Source organism: Bufo bufo, chromosome 6 (genome assembly GCF_905171765.1).
Source record: "Bufo bufo chromosome 6, aBufBuf1.1, whole genome shotgun sequence".
Classification (NCBI taxonomy): Eukaryota; Metazoa; Chordata; class Amphibia; order Anura; family Bufonidae; genus Bufo; species Bufo bufo.
This window is the reverse complement of record NC_053394.1, coordinates 181,650,749-181,675,815: the sequence shown is the minus strand read 5'-3', so window position 1 is coordinate 181,675,815 and position 25,067 is coordinate 181,650,749. Positions and strand designations below refer to the sequence as shown.

At 45.0% G+C, this 25,067-nt stretch overlaps 1 long non-coding RNA gene across 4 annotated transcripts in view; it reads left to right on the top strand.

Moving 5' to 3' along the window:
- Positions 1-25,067, top strand: part of LOC121005334 — a 105,371-nt gene that overhangs the window by 26,603 nt on the left and 53,701 nt on the right. For all 4 annotated transcript variants that reach the window (XR_005779918.1, XR_005779917.1, XR_005779915.1 and 1 more), the window contains exon 2: positions 6,588-6,718. This is a non-coding gene — a long non-coding RNA (uncharacterized LOC121005334). The remainder of the gene's footprint in view (positions 1-6,587; positions 6,719-25,067) is intronic.

Sequence of the window (25,067 nt, the reverse complement as noted above, 5' to 3'; positions counted from 1 at the left end):
TCCTGACGCAAGTGTGAAAGTACCCTAACCAATGGCCTTTCCGGAGTAGCATTACTTTTTGAGTCTCAAATAGTTTTCCACTTTACACGAACAATTCCTTATTCCCCACAAAGATTTCTACAAATATCTTAGAATACGCCACCTTTTTCATACCATGTGCAAAAAAAATTTTGATCTCTGGAATACTAAGGGGCCTACATTGAGAGGTTTAAAGCCTTTATATTCCATTATTGGTTCCAAACAAAAGTTTGTCAAGGCTACTCCATGTATTACCTGGGAAAAAACTAGGCAGAGTAATCCCAGCTGATGGCTGGTCATCATCTCTTTCATTTATATCAAAAACATTTACTTGTATTTCTCACTATGAAAACGATGCTTAGATGGTACCTTACATCGGGTAGGCTCAGCCATATATACTTACCTGTGTTGGAGGGGGTGTGGGGGAAGGGCAGCACTCTTCCACATCTTTTTGTCTTGTCCCTGGGTCCAGAGTTTGAGGAAGGAGGCTTTTGGCCTCCTTTCCTCTCTTACAAAAATGCATATAACCCCCTCTCTGGAACTAGCATTACTATTTCTTAACATTGTAGACTATACACATCAAACCCGCTATGTTATAGCTCATGTCCATGAAATAGCTATGTTATAGCTCATGTTATCTACGAAATTGGTTGTAACGAGATATTGGAAATCCCCAAATATCCCACGAGTACAAGAAGTTACGGACCTGGTAAATACGTCATATGCCTATGAAAAGAAGATGGCATACATGAACCATACTTATCTTTGTTTTGCGCCCGCTTGGCAAATTTGAATCTCCTCTACTTTTGCTATTATTCCTAGCAAGTAAATTCTGCAGGTGCTACTGGGGAACGCCGAGAGTGTACGATTTCGTTTTACCCCTTTCTCTTTTCTTTTCGTTATATGCTGTTAATGTCTTATGTTTATGCAATCATTTACCAAATTCCTCATATAGAGAGACTCTGATCCAAGGATGCACAATCCGGATGTTCCTACTAATAGTCTGGAACATATGTAACCTCATACCAACAATGTTTGTATACATGTTCCAATACATATTTCCTTCATAACTGTAAGCAAAAACTTGTTCAATAACATGGAATGTCTTTTACTATGCGTAAATAGATGCACAGATGAAATTGTGTATGTTGATACTCTAAAATTTAATAAAATACTATTGTCATAAAGATGGGTGCAGTTCCAAGAGGTGTGAACCACACCTATGGGACATTGGGGGTATAGCCTAACGATATGCCCCCAATATATGAGATGGGCCAACCTCTTTAAGCTGCAGAGTCAAAAGAGAGAGAGACAAAAAGTTTCCCAAATAGGGGCCATTGAAATGCTTCATAAGAGATGGAAGCTTTGCAAACATTTCAGGACCTGATGGCGTTAAGACAACAGCTTAAAGGGATTCTGTCACCTCTCATAACACAAATTCAGATTTTAAACCAGTCATGCTCCACAGCTTACCTTGAATCGGCTGTGCTGTTCTATATTGTAATCCGTCCAGTAGTTTTGCAGAAAAACGACTTTTATAATTATGCAAATTAACCCTGAAGGTGCCCAGAGGGGCGTTATGTTCCCCTTTGTGTGCCCAGTAACGCCCCTCTTACAGTGCCCAAAATGCTTTCCTCCAGAATCCCCAAATGCCCACAGCGTCTCATCCCTCTCCTCCCCCTCCCAGACGGCCGAGCGAAGTCTCCCGCAGACGCAGTACCCACTGAGGGCTGTGCCAGTGCGATTTGCTGGAGTCTGAGGGCAGGAGCTTCATCGTCGTCACTGGGCATGCGCCGAGCCCAGTGACGTCCGATGCTCGCTCTTCCCTCAGTCTCCAGCAAATCGCACTGGCGCAGCCCTCAGTGGGTACTGCGTCTGCGCGAGACTTCACTCGACCGTCAGGGAGGGGGAGGAGAGGGATGAGCTGCTATGGGCGGTTAGGGATTCTGGAGGAAGGCGTTTTGGGCACACAAAGGGGAACATAACGCCCCTCTAGGCACCTTCAGGGTTAATTTGCATAATTATAAAAGTCGTTTTTCTGCAAAACTACTGGACGGATTACAATATAGAACAGCACAGCCGATTCAAGGTAAGCTTTCTGATTGACTTTTATTAACTCTTCTGGGAAGGAGATGGAAAAAACTGCAATGCTGCCACTGAGTTTTTACGTAATAAATTTCACGGCATTCATTTTTCTGTATATAATATCTTTATTCTCTGGGTCAGTGAAATTACAGCGATACCAAATAATATTTTTTTATGTTTTCCCCCTGTCACCTCTTTACATGCGGCAAACACCATTGCCCACGGCATGTAAAGCGTTAAACAGCCCAGGTCGGCACTCCTGCCATCTGGACTGTTAGAGCAGGAACGCGGCTCTCATGTTAGAGCCGGGCCCTCGCTGCACGGGTCCCCCGTAAAAAAGAGGCGGCCCAGCTTAATGCCCCTTAGTGACCCCATAAAAAGACGTATGGGGAGTTGTAGATGGCAAGGTAGATCTATTCATTTTTATATCTAATTTTTCACAGGCTTTTCCGTACATAATGGAAATATTTGATAGCTTTGGAGCCCTCCCTAATTAATTATTCCAAGTGTAAGGCACTTAATATCTCCGCACCCAGTCCTGTAATTAGCTCTCTGTGGGTCTCCAACCCCTGCAAGTGGTAATCCTCTCAAATCACATACTTAGGTGTTCAGCTAATAAATTAGAACACCTTTATCTTCCCATTTTTTTTTCTTTACCTTACCTAAGCAAGATTAAATTGCAACTGCAATCTTTGGTGTTACCCTACATCTCATGGATGGAGTGTAAACACTTGTAATGGCTAAGTTTTTATATTTGAGGCAGATGATTCCCATATTTTTACCACAATCCTTTTCTCTCAGATAAAGACCCTTTCTACATTATGGAACAAAAAGAAACCCTGTATCACCTATGATAGACTGGTATTAAGTAAAGAACAGGGTGGTTTCAGCCTACCTAATATGCTTATGTATTATAGAGTGATTCATCTGAAACGATGGCTACAGGTTAATAAATCAATAAAAGGAAGCGTTTTTGCAGATCCATGACGGATAAGCAAAAAACGCTAGTGTGAAAGTAGCCTAAGCTGCTAGAGGGAAAGGTACCCCTGCATACATACAAAATTGGTCCAGAGAAACCGATAAATCTCTCTCACAGGCGAACGTGCTATTCATATATGGTGGCATGGATTTTCAGTTATGTACAAGTCCAAGAGCTGCACTTTGACCTGACGTCACACAGCGTCAGGTCATAGTTTGAGTTTGCATGCACTACGTCCTGACACTGTATGCAGTCAGGACACAGTGAGGTGCCGGCAGAAGACTGGGAAGCAGTTAGTTAAGTCAGCACCAGTCCTACTGTGAACTAATGAGCGCTTCCATAATGGAAGTGCTCATTAGTATATGCTTCATAAGACGCACTGCTATTTTCCCCTCACTTTCAGGGGGGGGAAAATATGTCTTATGGTGCGAAAAATATGGTAACTCCAGAATCAGTATTATTATGACTTCCACATGCTACCTAGAAACCTTCTAAGACAAACCTCCCAGCACATCTGGTCCAAGCAGCCAGACTTTTAATCCCACAACTGGGGTTGAGTAGGGACCCACCGACCATAGATCAGTGGTTGGATAAGGTAGACCAGCTTGGTAGACTTGAGGAACTGGTTGGGTGGGAAGAAAGAAAATATAGCAAGTTTCTGAAAGTGTGGTGAAATTGCAAAAAATATAGACAGTCCCACTCTATATAAAGACGCTACATACCTAGGAGTTTAACATCTGAAATATTCTGAGACGCAGAGATAGCAATTTGATTTGTTTTATATTATGTTAGTATTTCATCACTTTTTAGCATTCCACTTTCTAGTGGACCCCAAACCCAATTTCATGTCTTTGGGACTTAAAGCATTACCTACAAGTTCTCACTCTTCCTTTTTCCCCTCATTCTTTTATTCTCCATTACCAAACACCATCCGCTTTTCTCCACTACCTAATTCCCTTTTCTTCTTATATCATTGCTCTTGTTCAGAGATGACAGGGTTTTTTTGTCATAAAGTTATAATGTAAAGGTCACTACGCCTTGTGATTTTGTTATACAAACCGGATTCCAAAAAAGTTGGGACACTAAACAAATTGTGAATAAAAACTGAATGCAATGATGTGGAGATGGCAAATGTCAATATTTTATTTGTAATAGAACGTAGATGACAGATCAAACGTTTAATCCGAGTAAATGTATCATTTTAAAGGAAAAATACGTTGATTCCAATTTTCACGGTGTCAACAAATCCCAAAAAAGTTGGGACAAGTAGCAATAAGAGGCTGGAAAAAGTAAATTTGAGCATAACGAAGAGCTGGAAGACCAATTAACACTAATTAGGTCAATTGGCAACATGATTGGGTATAAAAAGAGCTTCTCAGAGTGTCTGTGTCTGTCAGAAGCCAAGATGGGTAGGGGATCACCAATTCCCACAATGTTGCGCAGAAAGATAGTGGAGCAATATCAGAAAGGTGTTACCCAGCGAAAAATTGCAAAGACTTTGCATCTATCATCATCAACTGTGCATAACATCATCCGAAGATTCAGAGAATCTGGAACAATCTCTGTGCGTAAGGGTCAAGGCCGTAAAACCATACTGGATGCCCGTGATCTCCGGGCCCTTAAACGACACTGCACCACAAACAGGAATGCTACTGTAAAGGAAATCACAGAATGGGCTCAGGAATACTTCCAGAAACCATTGTCAGTGAACACAATCCACCGTGCCATCCGCCGTTGCCAGCTGAAACTCTACAGTGCAAAGAAGAAGCCATTTCTAAGCAAGCGTTTTCACTGGGCCAGGGATCATTTAAAATGGAGTGTGGCAAAATGGAAGGCTGTTCTGTGGTCAGACGAGTCACGATTCGAAGTTCTTTTTGGAAATCTGGGATTCCATGTCATCCGGACCAAAGAGGACAAGGACAACCCAAGTTGTTATCAACGCTCAGTTCAGAAGCCTGCATCTCTGATGGTATGGGGTTGCATGAGTGCGTGTGGCATGGGCAGCTTGCATGTCTGGAAAGGCACCATCAATGCAGAAAAATATATTCAGGTTCTAGAACAACATATGCTCCCATCCAGACGTCATCTCTTTCAGGGAAGACCCTGCATTTTTCAACAAGATAATGCCAGACCACATTCTGCATCAATCACAACATCATGGCTGCGTAGGAGAAGGTTCCGGGTACTGAAATGGCCAGTCTGCAGTCCAGATTTTTCACCTATAGAGAACATTTGGCGCATCATAAAGAGGAAGGTGCAACAAAGAAGGCCCAAGACGATTGAACAGTTAGAGGCCTGTATTAGACAAGAATGGGAGAGCATTCCTATTTCTAAACTTGAGAAACTGGTCTCCTCGGTCCCCAGACGTCTGTTAAGTGTTGTAAGAAGAAGGGGAGATGCCACACAGTGGTGAAAATGGCCTTGTCCCGACTTTTTGGGGATTTGTTGACACCATGAAATTCAGATTCAACATATTTTTCCCTTAAAATGGTACATTTTCTCAGTTTAAACTTTTGTTCCCTGATTTATGATCTATTTTGAATAAAATATTAGAAGTTGGCACCTCCACATCATTGCATTCAGTTATTATTCACGATTTGTATAGTGTCCCAACTTTTTTGGAATCCGGTTTGTACTTGAACTGATCAACTTGCAGGATAACAGGCAGTTATTATTATGACAGGCAGGATTAAGACTATATTATGCCTGCCAATTCGTAGGAATGCTCATAAGTGATGATCTGCCTGTGTAATACTGCCGCCGATTACCCAATGAGCAAGAAAACACTAGTTTGTTGGGCAATCACAATTTTTAAGCAGGTTTAAAAATCATTGCTTGCCAACGGCAGATCTTGCTAGCTAATCATGCTCTGCGATCACTCCTTTTTATACTGTGGAGAAGTTTGCTGCATGTAATAGCAGTGGTCTCCTCTACTAACGAGCAGCTGATTGCCAGAAAGGAACGTTTCCTTCCCGACAATCACCTGCAAAACCTGCAGGTCTAATACATAATGCAGATAACATGGGATCCATAATTTACAATAGGTGATGGTCACTTCGTATCTACTTATTTCGTGTACAGAGACCTCTTCACAATTCACATAGCATTTCTAGAAAACTCCTATAATAGTCAATGAGTCCCCTCCAGACTATTGTGTGGCCCATGGTGACTGCCGTAAAGCATATCTCTAAATGCTGATAACAACAGCTCAGGCAAGATGACAGTTTCCATAATCCCATTAATATAATTGAAACATTTACAATCAGAAAATAAAAACAGAATAGAAAAAAGGATATTTGACCCTATCTGGTTTTAAGTGGCAGAAGAAAATTCTAGGTGACGCATTGTACTTTATGCAAAATAGATTCTGGTCTGAGTATTTGACTATACCATTATTATTTAATGCCTTAATATCATAATAACTTTTGGTGAGTTCCTGTTACTCCTTGAAATTAGGTACACCTTTCAATTCCTCATCTAGTTTCTTATGCTTTATTTTTGGCAGGTCGTGGGGTGAAGATGAAATATTCTGTGGGTCATCTGACTGATTCACTGAGGATGGTCGAAGAAAGGAGAAATAACACTGGGTTGATATTAAATCTAACTTTGGAGATTATTTACCTGTTGACTGGAGAGGTGAGGATTTCCATATATATTAAATTGACATCCTAATTAGGGATGAGCGGACCCGTAGATGTTCGGGTTCGACGGGTTCGGCTGAACTTTTGTTTCAAAGTTTGGTTCAGATCCTGAACTTGACCCCGAACCCCATTGAAGTCAATGGGGACCTGAACTTTGGGGCTGAAAAATGGCTGTAAAAAGTTATAGAAAGGGCTAGAGGTATGCAAAAAGCTCCAAAATAGGGGTAAGAGCAGCACAATTGCCCTGCAAACAAATGTGGATAGGGAAATAACCTAAAATAACATAAAATTGAAAAATAATAATCTTGAACTAGGAGGCGGAGGTCCAAGTGGAGTAGGAAGTTGAGGATGCTGAAGACGTGGCAGTGTAGGTGGAAGAGGCGGAAGCCAACACTGTTTTCGTGTTTTTTTTTTTTGTTTTGTTTTTTTGTCTGTTAATTCTGTGTGTGACCTATAGCTATTTTTTGAGGTGCGGCCGGTATACTTCTCCATTCTGCCAATATAAGAAATAATAATCTTGAGCCAGGAGGTGGAGGTCTGAGTGGAGGTGTAGGTGGACGTGGCGGTGTAGTGGAAGATGCGGGTGAAGGAGGTTGCCAACATAAAAAAAAATAATTTTTTTTTGTGGAGGCCCCAAAACATTGGGAAATGGTAAAGAGAATGGTGCTTCTAGTACTAGATACATGCTTTTCCACGTTGGCTGTGGACAGGCGGATGTGCCTGTCCTTGATCACACTCCATGCCGTTCTAAACACACGTTCGGACAACACACTTGTCGCAGGCCAGCACCTCTAAAGCATAAAGGGCAAGCTCAGACCATGTGTTCAATTTACAGACCGAGAAGTTGCCACCCTGCTGTGAATGCAGTTCCTCATCATCATCATCCTCCAAAAACATGCCCTGGCTGGACAAATGTGTACATGGCCGCTGTTGGTGCAGGAACCCACCCTCTGAGCCACATGTGGACGACTGGCCTGATAACTGTGGGAATAATCCCTGTCATGCTGATGACAGCATCATCAGCACTGGCCATGTTGGTGGAGTACTCGAAGCAGCGCAACACGGCACACACGTCCCGCATGGAGGCCCACTTGCTGGTGGTGAAGTGCTGTTCTGCAGAGCGACTCACCAGTGCATGCTGCAAATGAAACTCCACTATCGCATGCTGCTTTTCGCACAGTTTCTCTAGCATATGCAAGGTGGGTACATGTCATATTATGTGGTGAGCGGGAAGGCAGAAGTTATGCTGCAGCGCAGATAGGTGAGCAGCAGCAGGGTGAGAATGCCAAAAGCATGCATAGGCGGCCCGCACTTTCTGTAGCAGCTCTGACATCTCGGGTAAATTTTTCAGGAACCTCTGCACCACCAAATTCAGCACATGCGCCAGGCAAGGCATATGCGCTAAACCGGCTAGGCCCAGAGCTGCTATGACATTTTGCCCGTTATTGCACAACCAGGCCGGGCTTGAGGCTCAGCGGCACCAACCACTCATCGGTCTGTTCTTCGTTGCCTGTCCACAGCTCCTGTGCAGTGTGGGGTTTTTCCCCAAAACATATGAGTTTCAGAACAGCCTGCTGTCGTTTCCTCCTAGTTGTGCTGAAGTTGGTGATGCAGGTGTTACGCTGACCAGATGAGGAAGCGGAGTAGGAGGCAACAGGAGGCACCGAGAAACGTCCACCTGTGGTGGTGATAGGACAGCTGCCACTACATTTACCTAGTGGGCAATTAGGGAGATATAACGTCCCTGCCAGTGATTAATGGTCCACGTATTGGTGGTTATGTGGGCCTTGCCACTAATAGCGTTGTGCAGCACAAACCTGATTTTTTTCCGCCACTTGTTCGAGCAGGGCAAGGATGGCCCGCCTGGAAAATTAGTAGCGGCTGGGAACCACATACTGTGGGACACCCACCGTCACCAAGTTTTTAAAACTGTCTGTCTCCACCTGACGGAATGACAGCATTTCAAAGGCCAGGGGGGTCACAGTTTTTTGTTTTTTTTGCCTTCCTCTGGATAAACTTGCAGAATAACAGGCTGAACTGGATGGACAGATGTCTTTTTTCAGCCTTATGAACTGTTACTATGTAGGAATTTTTAAATGCTGGCATTTAGGCCAGGGCTCGCGGGTGGGTAGGGGGTTACTTCCTTTTTCTCTCCAATGTTTGGAGGATGGACAGCTGAACACTTCCATGGAACAATGTGGAGATGCTCGGTGACACTGGTGGTTGTGGTGGTGTTGCTGTCACATCCTCTGTTTGCGGAGTGCCAGGTGGCAGTGTCACTCCAGAGGGAAGGAAGAGGCCGAGACCGCAGCAGAAGAGTGAGCAGGAGGAGCCTCAGATCCTTTGTGGTTTTTCAGGTGTCTATTCCACTGCAACTCGTGCTTTGCAGTTAGATGCCTGGTCATGCAGGTGGTGCTCAGGTTTAGAAAATGTATGCCTCGCTTCAGGCTCTGACTGCACAGCATGCAAACCACTCGTGTCTTGTCGTCAGCACATTGTCTGAAGAACTGCCACGCCAGGGAACTCCTTGGAGCTGGCTTTGGTGTGCTCGGTCCCTTGCTGCGGTGGGCAGTAGCAGGCGTACTGTCTAGGGAACTGGCAGACCAGGGAACTCCTTTGAGCTGGCTTTGGTCAGATTAACTATTGTATTTCCGTGTCACTGAGACAAATGAGGTTTATCTCCTCCAAAAAAATAGGTTTATGTCACCAACACAATAAATATACTGAATTAACTTTTGTATTTCCGACAGAATTAACATGCTATCAACAAGCTTTATTTAAAATCCGAGCACAGACTTTCATGCCAATGTCCGTGTTCGGGTACCCGGACACAGTAACGTTCAGTACATGGGTAATTATAATTAAAAAAAAAATAAAAATATATATATATATATATATATATATCAGTAACTTTACAGTATCAAAACTATTAGTGCCCCTCCCCCTACACATCAGTGCCAGCATATTCCACAGCACTTTACAGTTCATAGGGTACATATTCAAAGTACCGTAAATCAGAGATGAGAGTAACAAGTAATTAAATAGGTTGTCGGGAATAAGACAATAGATAAAGTGTCTCAGCATGGTGAAAATAAATAAAAAAATGATGAGTGGGAATATGACCGTGCTTGATTTGTACTGTGGCCCAGTCATCTTTCGTACAAAACTGAGGAAAACAAAATAAAGCTACATGAGCCAGCCACCTTGCCAGTATCTGTCTATACTCAGATATTAAGTACATTAGAGGTCAAAGAGTGAGATATTGGTGAATGAATAATAATATAGAAGGGGTGTTAAAAGGCAAATAAGGAAGTAATAGAAGTCAAAATAATGGCTCCCTAAAAAGATATGTTGAAATTTACATTATTACGATTGTCCAGGGTAGAGACGCAGAACTGATGGGAAAGGGGGATTCAGATTATGGAGATCGTTATTCATAAATAATTGATAGAGATGAGTGAAGTTTTGAAAAATTCAAGAAATTTGATTAGTTCCAAGATTAATTTGTCACTTTTTTTTTCACTTTCTCTAACTAATTAAAGCTCTCCCCAAATGTTTATGTGTCAGATGGTACTTTATGGTGGCTCAGGGGCCACGGATGGCGGCGGATTGCGTGGGAGGCAGAGCTCCTGTGCAGTGTGGGGTTTTTCCCCAAAACATATGAGTTTCAGAACAGCCTGCTGTCGTTTCCTCCTAGTTGTGCTGAAGTTGGTGATGCAGGTGTTACGCTGACCAGATGAGGAAGCGGAGTAGGAGGCAACAGGAGGCACCGAGAAACGTCCACCTGTGGTGGTGATAGGACAGCTGCCACTACATTTACCTAGTGGGCAATTAGGGAGATATAACGTCCCTGCCAGTGATTAATGGTCCACGTATTGGTGGTTATGTGGGCCTTGCCACTAATAGCGTTGTGCAGCACAAACCTGATTTTTTTCCGCCACTTGTTCGAGCAGGGCAAGGATGGCCCGCCTGGAAAATTAGTAGCGGCTGGGAACCACATACTGTGGGACACCCACCGTCACCAAGTTTTTAAAACTGTCTGTCTCCACCTGACGGAATGACAGCATTTCAAAGGCCAGGGGGGTCACAGTTTTTTGTTTTTTTTTGCCTTCCTCTGGATAAACTTGCAGAATAACAGGCTGAACTGGATGGACAGATGTCTTTTTTCAGCCTTATGAACTGTTACTATGTAGGAATTTTTAAATGCTGGCATTTAGGCCAGGGCTCGCGGGTGGGTAGGGGGTTACTTCCTTTTTCTCTCCAATGTTTGGAGGATGGACAGCTGAACACTTCCATGGAACAATGTGGAGATGCTCGGTGACACTGGTGGTTGTGGTGGTGTTGCTGTCACATCCTCTGTTTGCGGAGTGCCAGGTGGCAGTGTCACTCCAGAGGGAAGGAAGAGGCCGAGACCGCAGCAGAAGAGTGAGCAGGAGGAGCCTCAGATCCTTTGTGGTTTTTCAGGTGTCTATTCCACTGCAACTCGTGCTTTGCAGTTAGATGCCTGGTCATGCAGGTGGTGCTCAGGTTTAGAAAATGTATGCCTCGCTTCAGGCTCTGACTGCACAGCATGCAAACCACTCGTGTCTTGTCGTCAGCACATTGTCTGAAGAACTGCCACGCCAGGGAACTCCTTGGAGCTGGCTTTGGTGTGCTCGGTCCCTTGCTGCGGTGGGCAGTAGCAGGCGTACTGTCTAGGGAACTGGCAGACCAGGGAACTCCTTTGAGCTGGCTTTGGTCAGATTAACTATTGTATTTCCGTGTCACTGAGACAAATGAGGTTTATCTCCTCCAAAAAAATAGGTTTATGTCACCAACACAATAAATATACTGAATTAACTTTTGTATTTCCGACAGAATTAACATGCTATCAACAAGCTTTATTTAAAATCCGAGCACAGACTTTCATGCCAATGTCCGTGTTCGGGTACCCGGACACAGTAACGTTCAGTACATGGGTAATTATAATTAAAAAAAAAATAAAAATATATATATATATATATATATATATATATATCAGTAACTTTACAGTATCAAAACTATTAGTGCCCCTCCCCCTACACATCAGTGCCAGCATATTCCACAGCACTTTACAGTTCATAGGGTACATATTCAAAGTACCGTAAATCAGAGATGAGAGTAACAAGTAATTAAATAGGTTGTCGGGAATAAGACAATAGATAAAGTGTCTCAGCATGGTGAAAATAAATAAAAAAATGATGAGTGGGAATATGACCGTGCTTGATTTGTACTGTGGCCCAGTCATCTTTCGTACAAAACTGAGGAAAACAAAATAAAGCTACATGAGCCAGCCACCTTGCCAGTATCTGTCTATACTCAGATATTAAGTACATTAGAGGTCAAAGAGTGAGATATTGGTGAATGAATAATAATATAGAAGGGGTGTTAAAAGGCAAATAAGGAAGTAATAGAAGTCAAAATAATGGCTCCCTAAAAAGATATGTTGAAATTTACATTATTACGATTGTCCAGGGTAGAGACGCAGAACTGATGGGAAAGGGGGATTCAGATTATGGAGATCGTTATTCATAAATAATTGATAGAGATGAGTGAAGTTTTGAAAAATTCAAGAAATTTGATTAGTTCCAAGATTAATTTGTCACTTTTTTTTTCACTTTCTCTAACTAATTAAAGCTCTCCCCAAATGTTTATGTGTCAGATGGTACTTTATGGTGGCTCAGGGGCCACGGATGGCGGCGGATTGCGTGGGAGGCAGAGGGACAAACACGGGGCTCCTCTCTCACACGGAAGTCTGTGGGCGGGGAGAGCGGAGCTCCGGGACGTTATCCCCCCGTCCATCCATCCAGCCAATCACAGGCGATACTGAGAGGTGGCGTCACCGCCACCTCACAGGATCTACTGAGGGTGATTGGTGCAGTGCTCCAGACAAAAAAAAATGACCAGGAGCCATTGGCTACTAAACAAAAAAATTTAGGAGCCAATTTCCACACCAAAGGCAGTTGAGGTTCTTTTGTTTTGCTTTCGTTTTGTCATCTCGTTTCCCTCTCTCAGCTGTCATGCACTGATTGCATCCTTTTAAATCCCCTCCCATACTGCATCACTTTGCGGTTTATACAACTTCCTGGAGTGTGTGCATGCTGGATGCTACAACTGATGCTTCTACAGATAAGTCTGTTCATTTATCTGTGTTTTCCTGTTTTCTTGATCCTAGGTGACCCTGACTCCCTCCGTATTAAGTGTAGGGAGGTGGTGGTCGTGTCCCCTCACTATTATAGGGTGTTCAGGTTTCATACAGTCGAGGAACGAGGGTATGCAATTATCTACCATAGAGATTTTTGCATAGGCTGAGCAGTAAGGGAGAGAGCTAGGGCTGTTGCAGGGCTTACCCTTTGGTTCCTTAGTTTTGGATCAAGTCAGTCGGATCTTCATTTGTGTCTTCTAGTTTTCTGTAACACCTTCCGTGACATTATAAACCGCCCAAAACCGTCTCAAGCATGGATCCGGTTTCACTTTTGACTGAACACATGCAGGGTCTTTCATTGGAGGTAGCAGATCTCCGTAAAACTGTATCTCAGTTTCAGGTGACCGGTTCAGCTTGCGTTCATGGAGTTTGTTCTGAGCCTAAGATCTCGCTCCCGGATACGTTCTGCGGGGGTAGTGAGAATTTTGTTCGGTTTAGAGAGGCTTGCAAACTCCATTTTCGCCTACTTCCCCATTCCTCTGGTGATGAGGAGCAGAGGGTGGGGATCATCATCTCGCTGCTCAGGGATAACGCTCAGTCCTGGGCCTTTTCGCTGCCGGTGGGGGCACGGCCCCTCCGTTCAGTGGATGAATTTTTTTTAGCCCTGGGTCAGATATATGATGATCAGGATCGTATTGCTCTGGCTGAGTCTAGACTACGTCTTTTATGCCAGGGTAAACAGTCCGCAGAGATATACTGTTCAGAATTTCGGAGATGGGCAGCTGATACTGGTTGGAATGATGCTGCACTCCGAAGTCAATTTTGCCATGGTCTTTCAGAGGGATTGAAAGATGCATTTGCCTTTCATGAGAGATCTACCTCCTTGGACTCTGCCATGTCTCGGGCCGTTCGTATTGACAGGCGTCTTAGAGAGAGAGGAGAGATCACTCCTTCCTGTCATACTCAGTCCAAGGACAGTGGGGCGGTCTCATTCAGTGCGCAGGGGTCTCAGTCTCTCTCAATCCCCTCTGAGCAGGAGCCTATGCAGCTGGGTTTGCTTGCCTCTAACAACAGAGGATTCAGCTCTCAGAGGAGGGTTTGTTTCTGTTGTGGAGGTATAAATCAATTGGCAAATGTTTGTCCCTCTAGGAGATTCAGGGAGTTTTTTGAGAGTAATAAAGAAACAAAAAGAAAAAAGTCCTCTAAAAACATTCCATCTGTTACTATTGGCAAGGTTGATGCGGAAATTGAAGGTTTTCCGTTTGCTTGTAGTTCCCGTTTTGTCCTACCTGCCAGGGTGGCGCTAGAGAGCAAGAACATTGTTTGTGAGATTTTGTAGATAGTGGAGCAGCTGTCAATCTCATTGATAATCATTTTGCTATAACACATGGTTTCCAGGTATGCACTTTGGGAAAGGACATACCTGTTTTTGCTATTGATTCCGCTCCACTTTCTCAAAAATCGTTAAAGGGCATAGTTCACAATATCCGTTTGACTGTGAGTAATGCTCATGTTGAGGATGTGTCATGTTTCGTCCTAAGTGGGTTACCTACTCCTCTAGTGTTGGGGCTACCCTGGCTCACTAAACATAACCCCACCATTGATTGGCAAGCGAGGCAAATAAATGGTTGGAGTGACTTTGCAGAGAGAATTGCCTCTCGACATCTCTTTCAGAGGTTTCTACTAAGACTGTACCATCTTTTCTCTCAGAATTTTCGGATGTGTTTTCTGAGAGTGGTGTTCAGGAGCTGCCCCCTCACCGGGAGTACGATTTCCCTATTAATCTCATCCCAGGCGCCAAGCTGCCTAAATCTCGTTTATACAATCTCTCCCAACCTTAAAGGGTCGCTATGCGTACTTATATCTCTGAGAGCCTGAGAAAGGGACACATACGACCATCGAAGTCACCTGTTGCCGCTGGGTGTTTTTTTTTTTGTTAAGAAAAAAGATGGTTCTTTAAGTCCATGTCTGGATTTCAGGGAGCTGAACAGTATCACAATTCGTGACCCTTATCCGCTTCCTCTGATCCCGGACCTATTTAACCAGATTGTTGGGGCTAAAGTTTTTTCCAAGTTGGATTTAAGAGGGGCATACAACCTGGTCAGGGTCAGAGAAGGGGATGAATGGAAGACGGCCTTCAATACCCCTGAGGGCCATTTTGAGAATTTGGTTATGCCTTTTGGTTTGATGAATGCTCCAGCCGTCTTTCAACATTTTGTGAACAGCATTTTTTATCATTTAATGGGGAAATTTGTACTAGTGTATCTAGATGACATTTTGATTTTTTCTCCTGATTTCAAAACTCATAGGGACCATCTACGTCAGGTCTTGCTCATTCTGCGGGAGAATAAATTGTACGCTAAACTGGAAAAATGTGTGTTTGCGGTTCCAGAAATTCAATTTCTGGGGTTTCTTCTCTCCGCTTCTGGTTTTCGCATGGACCCCGAGAAGGTCCGCGCTGTGCTTGAGTGGGAGCTTCCTGAGAATCAGAAGGCGCTGATGCGTTTTTTGGGTTTTGCCAATTATTACAGGAAGTTTATTTTGAATTATTCCTCTGTTGTTAAACCACTCACTGATATGACTAGAAAGGGGGTAGATTTTTCCTCCTGGTCGGTAGAGGCGCGTAAGGCCTTTTCTAGTATCAAGGAGAGTTTTGCTTCCGCTCCCATCTTGGTACAACCTGATATCTCTCTGCCCTTCATAGTTGAGGTGGACGCTTCTGAGGTGGGTGTGGGTGCGGTCTTGTCTCAGGGTCCCTCTCCTGCCAAATGGCGACCGTGTGCCTTTTTCTTGAAGAAACTCTCCTCCGCAGAGAGAAATTACGATGTGGGAGATAGGGAGTTGTTGGCCATCAAGTTAGGAATGGCGCCATTGGCTAGAGGGAGCCAGACACCCTATTACCGTGTTTACCGACCATAAGAATCTAGCATACTTGGAGTCAGCTAAGCGTCTGAACCCGAGACAGGCCAGATGGTCTTTGTTCTTTTCAAGGTTTAATTTTGTTGTCACGTTCCGCCCTGGGGTTAAGAATGTGAAGGCGGATGCCCTGTCACGTTGTTTTCTGGGAGGTGGGAATTTTGAAGACCCGGGTCCCATTTTGGCTGAAGGTGTGGTGGTCTCTGCTCTTTATCCTGAATTGGAGGCAGAGGTTCAGGCAGCCCAGGCAGAGGCTCCTGATCTTTGTCCTCCTGGGAGGTTGTTTGTGCCTCTCGCTTTAAGACGCAAGGTTTTTAAGGAGCACCACGATACTGTCCTTGCTGGGCACCCGGGGGGTAGAGCCACAGTGGATCTCATCGCTCGGAGATTCTGGTGGCCGGCGCTTCGTAAGTTGGTTGAGGGTTTTGTGGCAGCCTGCAATACCTGCGCTCGTGCCAAAGTCCCTCATTCACGGCCATCAGGTCCTCTCCTCCCGTTACCCATTCCTTCCCGTCCTTGGACACATCTGTCCATGGACTTCATTACGGACCTGCCTCGTTCCTCGTGGAAGACTGTGATTCTGGTGGTGGTGGACCGTTTTAGCAAAATGGCGCATGTTATTCCTTTTCCTGGGTTGCCCAATGCTAAGACGCTGGCGCAGGCATTTATTGATCACATTGTCAAATTGCATAGTATTCCTTCAGACATAGTCTCTGATAGGGGCACGCAGTTTGTTTCCAGATTCTGGAAGGCTTTCTGTTCTCGCTTGGGGGTTCAGTTGTCATTCTCTTCTGCTTTCCCCCCACAGTCGAATGGCCAGACGGAGCGCGTCAATCAGAATCTGGAGACAAATCTGCACTGTTTTGTGACGGAGAATCAGGAGGATTGGTGTTCTTTTCTCTCCCTTGCTGAGTTTGCTTTAAATAACCGTCGTCAGGAGTCCTCTGATAAGTCACAATTTTTTGGTGCATATGGGTTTCATCCGCAGTTTGGGACATTCTCTGGAGAGGGGTCTTCTGGTTTACCTGAAGAGGAGAGATTCTCCTCGTCTTTGTCATCTATTTGGCAAAAGATTCAGGATAATCTAAAGAGCATGAGTGAGAGATATAAGCGTGTGGCGCATAAGAGACGTGTGCCTGGTCCGGACCTGAATGTTGGTGATCTGGTGTGGTTGTCTACTAGGGCTGCACGATAAATCGAAAAAATAATCGAATCGCGATAATCGGCAAATGCGATATGGCGATTTGGCCGACCCGAAAATGCAGCGATTATATATGAAGGGGCCACGCGCACATAACTGGCTTTGTGTGTAAAGTATTTTACTAGTGTGTGAAACAATCTGTCTCCTATTGATAACAGGTCCAGCCTTTGTACTCACTTTCACGATGAATGCACTGCAGCGAACGTCACGCGCCGTCCGGCCAGCTTGCTGCCGCTCGCTGTAGTGCATTCATAGTGACAGTGAGTACAGAGGCTGGCCATGTTATCAATAGGAGAGAGCTTGTTTTACACACTAGTAAAATACTTTACACACAAAGCCAGTTATGTGCGCAGTTTAGGACACATGAGGGGACACATAGGGCCATGAGGGTGACCAGCATAAGATGCTATATGTCTTATGCTGCCCCCCCTTATGGCCATATGTGTCATAGCACACATCCCCCATAACAGCATCCTCTACAGATCCCCCACATAAGTGTCCTCCACAGATCCCCCATAACAGCGTCATCCACAGATCCCCCACAACACAGCGTCATCCACAGATCCCCCACAACACAGCGTCATCCACAGATCCCCCACAACACAGCGTCATCCACAGATCCCCCACAACACAGCGTCATCCACAGATCCCCCACAACACAGCGTCATCCACAGATCCCCCACAACACAGCGTCATCCACAGATCCCCCACAACACAGCGTCATCCACAGATCCCCCACAACACAGCGTCATCCACAGATCCCCCACAACACAGCGTCATCCACAGATCCCCCACAACACAGCGTCATCCACAGATCCCCCACAACACAGCGTCATCCACAGATCCCCCACAACACAGCGTCATCCACAGATCCCCCACAACACAGCGTCATCCACAGATCCCCCACAACACAGCGTCATCCACAGATCCCCCACAACACAGGGTCATCCACAGATCCCCCCCAACACAGGGTCATCCACAGATCCCCCCCAACACAGGGTCATCCACAGATCCCCCACAACACAGCGTCATCCACAGATCCCCCACAACACAGCGTCATCCACAGATCCCCCACAACACAGCGTCATCCACAGATCCCCCACAACACAGCGTCATCCACAGATCCCCCACAACACAGCGTCATCCACAGATCCCCCACAACTGTGCCATCCACAGATCCCCTATAACTATGTCATACCCAGCCGCGTCAGCGGCTCATAAGGGAAAATCCAAGCAAATAGACCTGTAGCACAATTCCCTTAAAATATTGCATCGCATATCGTTATCGCAATTTTTAGGGCCCTAATCGCAATCGCACAAAATTCCCCGTGCAGCTCTATTGTCTACTAAGAATATCAAATTGAAGGTTCCCTCCTGGAAGTTGGGTCCTAAGTTTATTGGGCCTTACAAAATCTTGTCCGTCATCAATCCTGTTGCCTACCGTCTTGATCTTCCTCAGACTTGGAAGATCCATAATGTTTTTCATAAGTCTCTATTAAAACCTTATGTCCAACCCATTGTACTCTCCTCTTTGCCTCCTCCTCCGATTGTGGTTGATGGTAATCTTGAATTTCAGGTCTCTAGGATTGTGGATTCTCTTGTTGTCCGCGGTTCTCTCCAGTACCTCGTTCATTGGGAGGGTTATGGTCCTGAGGAGAGGATGTGGGTCCCAGTGACGGACATTAAGGCCACTCGTCTCATCACGGCTTTCCATAGGTCCCATCCTGAGAAGGTGGGCTCTGAGTGTCCGGAGTCCATTCGTAGAAGGAGGGGTACTGTCACCGCCAGACATCTGAGAAGCTCTGACAGACGTTCTTCAGAACCTCCTGCTTGAGGTTCTTTTGTTTTGCTTTTGTTTTGTCATCTCGTTTCCCTCTCTCAGCTGTCATCTAGTTGCACTGATTGCATCCCTTTAAATCCCCTCCCATACTGCATCACTTTGCGGTTTATACAACTTCCTGGAGTGTGTGCATGCTGGATGCTACAACTGATTCTTCTACAGATAAGTCTGTTCATTTATCTGTGTTTTCCTGTTTGCTTGATCCTAGGTGACCCTGACTCCCTCCGTATTAAGTGTAGGGAGCCGGTGGTCGTGTCACCTCACTATTATAGGGTGTTCAAGTTTCATACAGTCGAGGAACGAGGGTATGCAATTATCTACCATAGAGATTTTTGCATAGGCTGAGCAGTAAGGGAGAGAGCTAGGGCTGTTGCAGGGCTTACCCTTTGGTTCCTTAGTTTTGGATCAAGTCAGTCGGATCTTCATTTGTGTCTTCTAGTTTTCTGTAACACCTTCCGTGACAGTAGTATGCGATAATGGGCGAAATCACGTAGCAGCTCTGGGACTAGCCGGTTTGATGCACATCTCTTGCCTGGTGCATGTGCTGAATTTGGTGGTGCAGAGATTCCTTTAAAATTACCCCGATATGTCAAAGCTTCAGCATAAAGTGCGGGCAGTCTGTGCGCGCTTTCGACGTTCTCACCCTGCTGCTGCTCGCCTTTGTCCTTCCTGCTCACCGCCTCATATGCGACGTGCCCACAAGGTGGAACTCCACCTTGCACATGCTGGCCAGACTGTGCAAGCAGCAAGCGATAGTGGCGTTTCAGTTGCAGCACGCACGGGTGAGTCGCTCTGAGGAACATCACTACTTCACCACCAATGACTGGGCCTCCATGCGAGACCTGTGTTCCTTGTTGCACTGTTTCGAGTACTCCACCAACATGGCCAGTGCCGATAACACCGTTCTTAGCGTTACTATCCCACTTCTATGCCTCCTTGAAAAAACGCTGCTGGCGATGATGGAAGAGGATGTGGCACAGGAGGAGGAGGAGGGAGAGGGATCATTTTGTAGGGTTTCCGGCCAGTCATTCACAAGTGGCTCCGAGGGTGGGTTCCTGCACCCACAAACACCAGGTACACAATTGTCCAGCCAGGGCATAGTTCTGGAGGATGACGAGGTGAAGGATGAGGAGGAGGAACCATGTTCACAGCAGGTTGGCACCTAGACCAGCTCCTGGCCATCACTGGTGCGTGGCTGGGGGGATACAGAGGACACAGACGATACACCTCCAACAGAGGACAGATTTTCGTTGCCTCTGGGCAGCCTGGCACACATGAGCAATTACATACTGCCGTGTCTCCGCAACGACCGCCGAGTTGCCCACATTCTAACTTGTGCTGATTACTGGGTGGCCACGCTGCTGGATCCCCATTACAAGGACAACGAACCGTCCTTAATTCCCTCACTGGAGCGTGATCGTAAGATGTGCGAGTACAAGCGCACGCTGGTAGACGCGCTGCTGGTGGCATTCCCACCTGACAGCGGTGGCACAGTGGAAGCACAAGGCGAAGGCAGAGGAAGAGGTCGCCAACGCAGCTGGGGCAACGCCAACACCTCAGAAGGCAGGGTTAGCATGGCCGAAATGTGGAAAAGCTTTGTCAGCACGCCACAACAACCAGCACCACCAGCTGATATGGAACATCCTAGCAGGAGGCAGCATTTCACCAACATGGTGGAGCAGTATGTGTGCACACGCCTACACGTACTGAATGACGAATCTGCCCCCTTCAACTTCTGGGTCTCCAAATTGGGCACATGGCCTGAGCTTTGGAGGTGCTGACCTGCCTCGCAGCCAGTGTATTATCTGAACGTGTGTTTAGCACGGCAGGGGCCGTCATCACAGACAAGCGCAGCTGCCTGTCCACAGCCAATCTGAACAAGCTCACGTTCATTAAAATGAATGAACGTTCCAAAAAATTCACAAATTTTGTCTGTTACATTTTCGGGTGAAATTCACCAATTTTTGGGTGTGATGTACCACTGCTATACCTAGTAGACAGGTTGAAAAAATCACAAATTTGTTACATTTTCAGCTGAAATTCACAAATTTTTTGCTGTAATATACCCCTACTCTACCTAGTTGACAGCTTAATACATTTCACAAATTTTTCTTTTACATTTTCGGGTGACATTAAACAATTTTTTTCTGTCATAGACCCCTGCTCTACCAAGTAGACAGGTTAATAAATTTCACTAATTTTTCTGTTACATTCTTGGGTTAACATTTTACTATTTTGGACGTAAGTAAAACCCTGCTCTGCATAGGTGACAGGGAATAACATTTCTGAAATTCTTCTTTACTTGATGCGCGCCACCTCCTTTCATTCAATGCTTAAACTTTAACAAGTTGTCCCACATTTGCGCTTCAATACTTTGTCTCATATTTCCACTCTATCATATTTAATTTGAAACAATGAACCTCCCTTGGATGTGGTCTCTCTTTCTCACGCGCCCTCTCCGGCGTGGAACCCTGATTCGCCGATAACCGTGATCAACATGGTAGGCTCAGAAAAGAACATCGAAAGTTGATAGAGAAGATATCCAAATGGATGGTGGACGTCACAGGGACGTGCGATCAGGTAGAAGTTAGCTAGAGTCAACAAAGCGGCAGCAGGGCCTCTCCTGGCTAACGTTTCAAAATCCAAAATACCACAGTGACATTCCCTATAATTTTTTATTAATCATTCCAATAACAGGGCATCTTAAGAGTACTGTATTGTTATTTATCGTCACTACCTCCCCGAGTCGGGAGTGGCTAATTGCCGCGCACCCCCTCCTTTACTTGGAGGCTTTGGCTTCAATAATTTGTCCCACATTTCTGCTCGATCACATTTAATTTCATCCACTGACCTCCCTTGGATGTGGTATCCCTTTCTCACGCTCCCTCTCCGGCGTAGAACCCTGATTCGCCGCTAGCCGTGATGAACATGGTAGGCGCAGAAAAGAACATCGAAAGTTGATAGAGAAGATATCCAATTGGATCGTGGACATCACGGGGACGTGCGACATGACTGACGGGTCTGCCCCCTTTAACTTCTGGGTCTCCAAATTGGGCACATGGCCTGAGCTTGCCCTTTAGGCCTTGGAGGTCCAGGCCTGCCCTGTAGCCAGTGTATCGTCTGAACGTGTGTTTAGCACGACTGGAGGGGGTTATCACAGGTTATATTTCCCAATGTTTTGGGGTGTACCCTTAAGGACTCAGGGCGTACCGGTACGTCCTAACTTTAAATCGCGATTCCGGCGCCGCGGGGGTTAATCGGAACGGGATGCCGGCTGAAATCATTCAGCCAGCATCCTGTCACAACGCTGGAGGGGGTCATATGACCCCCCCGTATCGGCGATCGCAGCAAACCGCAGGTCAATTCAGACCTGCGGTTTGCTGCGCTTTTTGCTGATTCTGATCCCCGCGGTCCCTGGCCGTGGGGATCAAACTTCAAAATGCCCATATACATTTTATTCCACCCCCCCTGCACCCCTGAATGGTTTTCTGGCGGCGGGTGGTGCAGGGGGGGTGTTGCGGCGGTGCGGGAGGCAGTACAGTACAGTGGTATACCAGAGTGTCAGCTCATTGCTGACACTGTGGTATAAATGGCTGACATCTGTGATGCGATGTCAGCCGTTTAACCCTTTCCATACAGCGGTCCGTACGGACCGCTGTATGGAAAGAGTTAACAGTAAGATGCGGCTCCCTCCCTCTCCCATCGGGGGGCTGCTGTGCCTTTTGAAGAGCACCGACAGGATGGGGTGACAGAGGGAGGGAGCCCCCGTCCTTACCCTTCCCCGTCTGCAAAGTTGTGGCCACAACTGAGCAGACGGGGAAGGTTCCCATGGCAACAGGACGCCTTCTCAGGCATCCTGCTGTCCATGGTGCTGAACAGATCTGTGCTAAATGCATAGATCTGTTCAGACAAAGTGTAAGTAAAATACAGTACAGTACAATATATATTGTACTGTACTGTATTATACAGATATAAGACCCACTGGATCTTCAAGAACCAAGTGGGTCTGGGTCAAAAAAAAAGTAAGAAAAAGTAAACAAAAAAGTAAAAATAAAAAAACACATTTATCACTGATTAAAAATGAAAAAAATAAAATTCCCTACACATGTTTGGTATCACCGCGTCCGTAACGACCTGATCTATAAACGGTCATGTTACTTTACCCGAACGGTGAACGCCATAAAAATAAAAAATAAAAAACTATGATGAAATTGAAATTTTGCCCACCTTACTTCCCAAAAAAGGTAATAAAAGTGATCAAAAAAGTCGCATGTACGCCAAAATTGTAACAATCAAACCGTCATCTCATCCCGCAAAAATCATACCCTACCCAAGATAATCGCCCAAAAACTGAAAAAACTATGTCTCTTAGACTATGGAAACACTAAAACATGATTTTTTTTGTTTCAAAAATGAAATCATTGTGTAAAACTTACATAAATAAAAAAAAAAGTATACATATTAGGTATCGCCGCGTCCGTATTGACCGGCTCTATAAAAATATCACATGAGCTAACTCCTCAGGTGACCACCGTAAAAAAATAAAAATAAAAACGGTGTAAAAAAAGCAATTTTTTTGTCATCTTACATCACAAAAAGTGTAATAGCAAGCGATCAAAAAGTCATATGCACCCCAAAATAGTGCCAATCAAACAGTCATCCCATCCCGCAAAAAATGAGACCCTACTTAAGATAATCGCCCAAAAACTGAAAAAACTGTGGCTCTTAGGCTATGGAGACACTAAAACTTTTTTTTGTTTTAAAAATTAAATCATTGTGTAAAACTTACATAAATAAAAAAAAATTATACATATTAGGTATCGCCGCGTCCGTGACAACCTGCTCTATAAAATTACCACATGATCTAACCTTTCAGATGAATATTGTAAATAACAAAAAAAAAAAAAAACAGTGCCAAAAAAGCTATTTCTTGTTACCTTGCCGCACAAAAAGTGTAATATAGAGCAACCAAAAATCATATGTACCCTAAACTAGTACCAACAAAACTGCTACCCTATCCCGTAGTTTCTAAAATGGGGTCACTTTTTTGGAGTTTCTACTCTAGGGGTGCATCAGGGGGGCCTCAAATGGGACATGGTGTAAATAAACCAGTCCAGCAAAATCTGCCTTCCAAAAACCGTATGGCATTCCATTCCTTCTGCGCCCTGCCGTGTGCCCGTACAGCAGTTTACGACCACATATGGGGTGTTTCTGTAAACAGGGCCATAAATAATGAGTTTTGTTTGGCTGTTAACCCTTGCTTTGTAACTGGAAAAAATATATAAAAATGGAAAATCTGCCCAAAAAGTGAAATTTTGAAATTGTTTCTCTCTTTTCCATTAAATCTTGTGCAACACCTAAAGGGTTAACAAAGTTTGTAAAATCTGTTTTGAATACCTTGAGGGGTGTAGTTTCTTAGATGGGGTCACTTTTATGGAGTTTCTACTCTAGGGGTACATCAGGGGGGCTTCAAATGGGACATGGTGTAAATAAACCAGTCCAGCAAAATCTGCCTTCCAAAAACCAAACGGCGCACCTTTCACTCTACGCCCCGCTATGTGGCTGTACAAGAGTTTACGGCCACATATGGGGTGTTTCTGTAAACGGCAGAGTCAGGGCAATAAAGATACAGTCTTGTTTGGCTGTTAACCCTTGCTTTGTTAGTGGAAAAAATGGGTTAAAATGGAAAATTAAGCCGGGTAGAAGTAATGCCCTGTTTAAGGAATGGAAACAGAAGGGAATACTAACGGCCCAGCAGTTGTTGCATAAGACCGAGAATAGATGGCTATCATGTCAGGAAGTTACGGACGTTTTTCGCCTGAGTCCCTTTCAAACAATTCAATATGCCCAAGTCAGTAAATTCCTGACTGATAGGTTGAGAGATGTTTCAAAGGAAATAACGAAAAATGAATTTGATAAGATAGTATTGAAGGGTACAGGCCCACAGTCCATATAGCTCTTATACTCCCAGTTACGGGAGATTATGGGGGACGGTCTACACACATGGCTTTTCGCCCATGGGCCCGTATCTTAGAGGATGATGAGGCAGGGGAGAAGATCTTAAAAGGGTGGTGGGCTGGGGGGCGTGGCCGGAAGTTGGTATGTGAGGACGCATGTAGAAGAGCTCCGGACCCAGTTCACCTAACTTCTACATTATCCTGTTAATTCATCGCCGCAAACATTCCATCTAGAACCGGCAGGAGGTCGGGAAAGACCCGCGACCC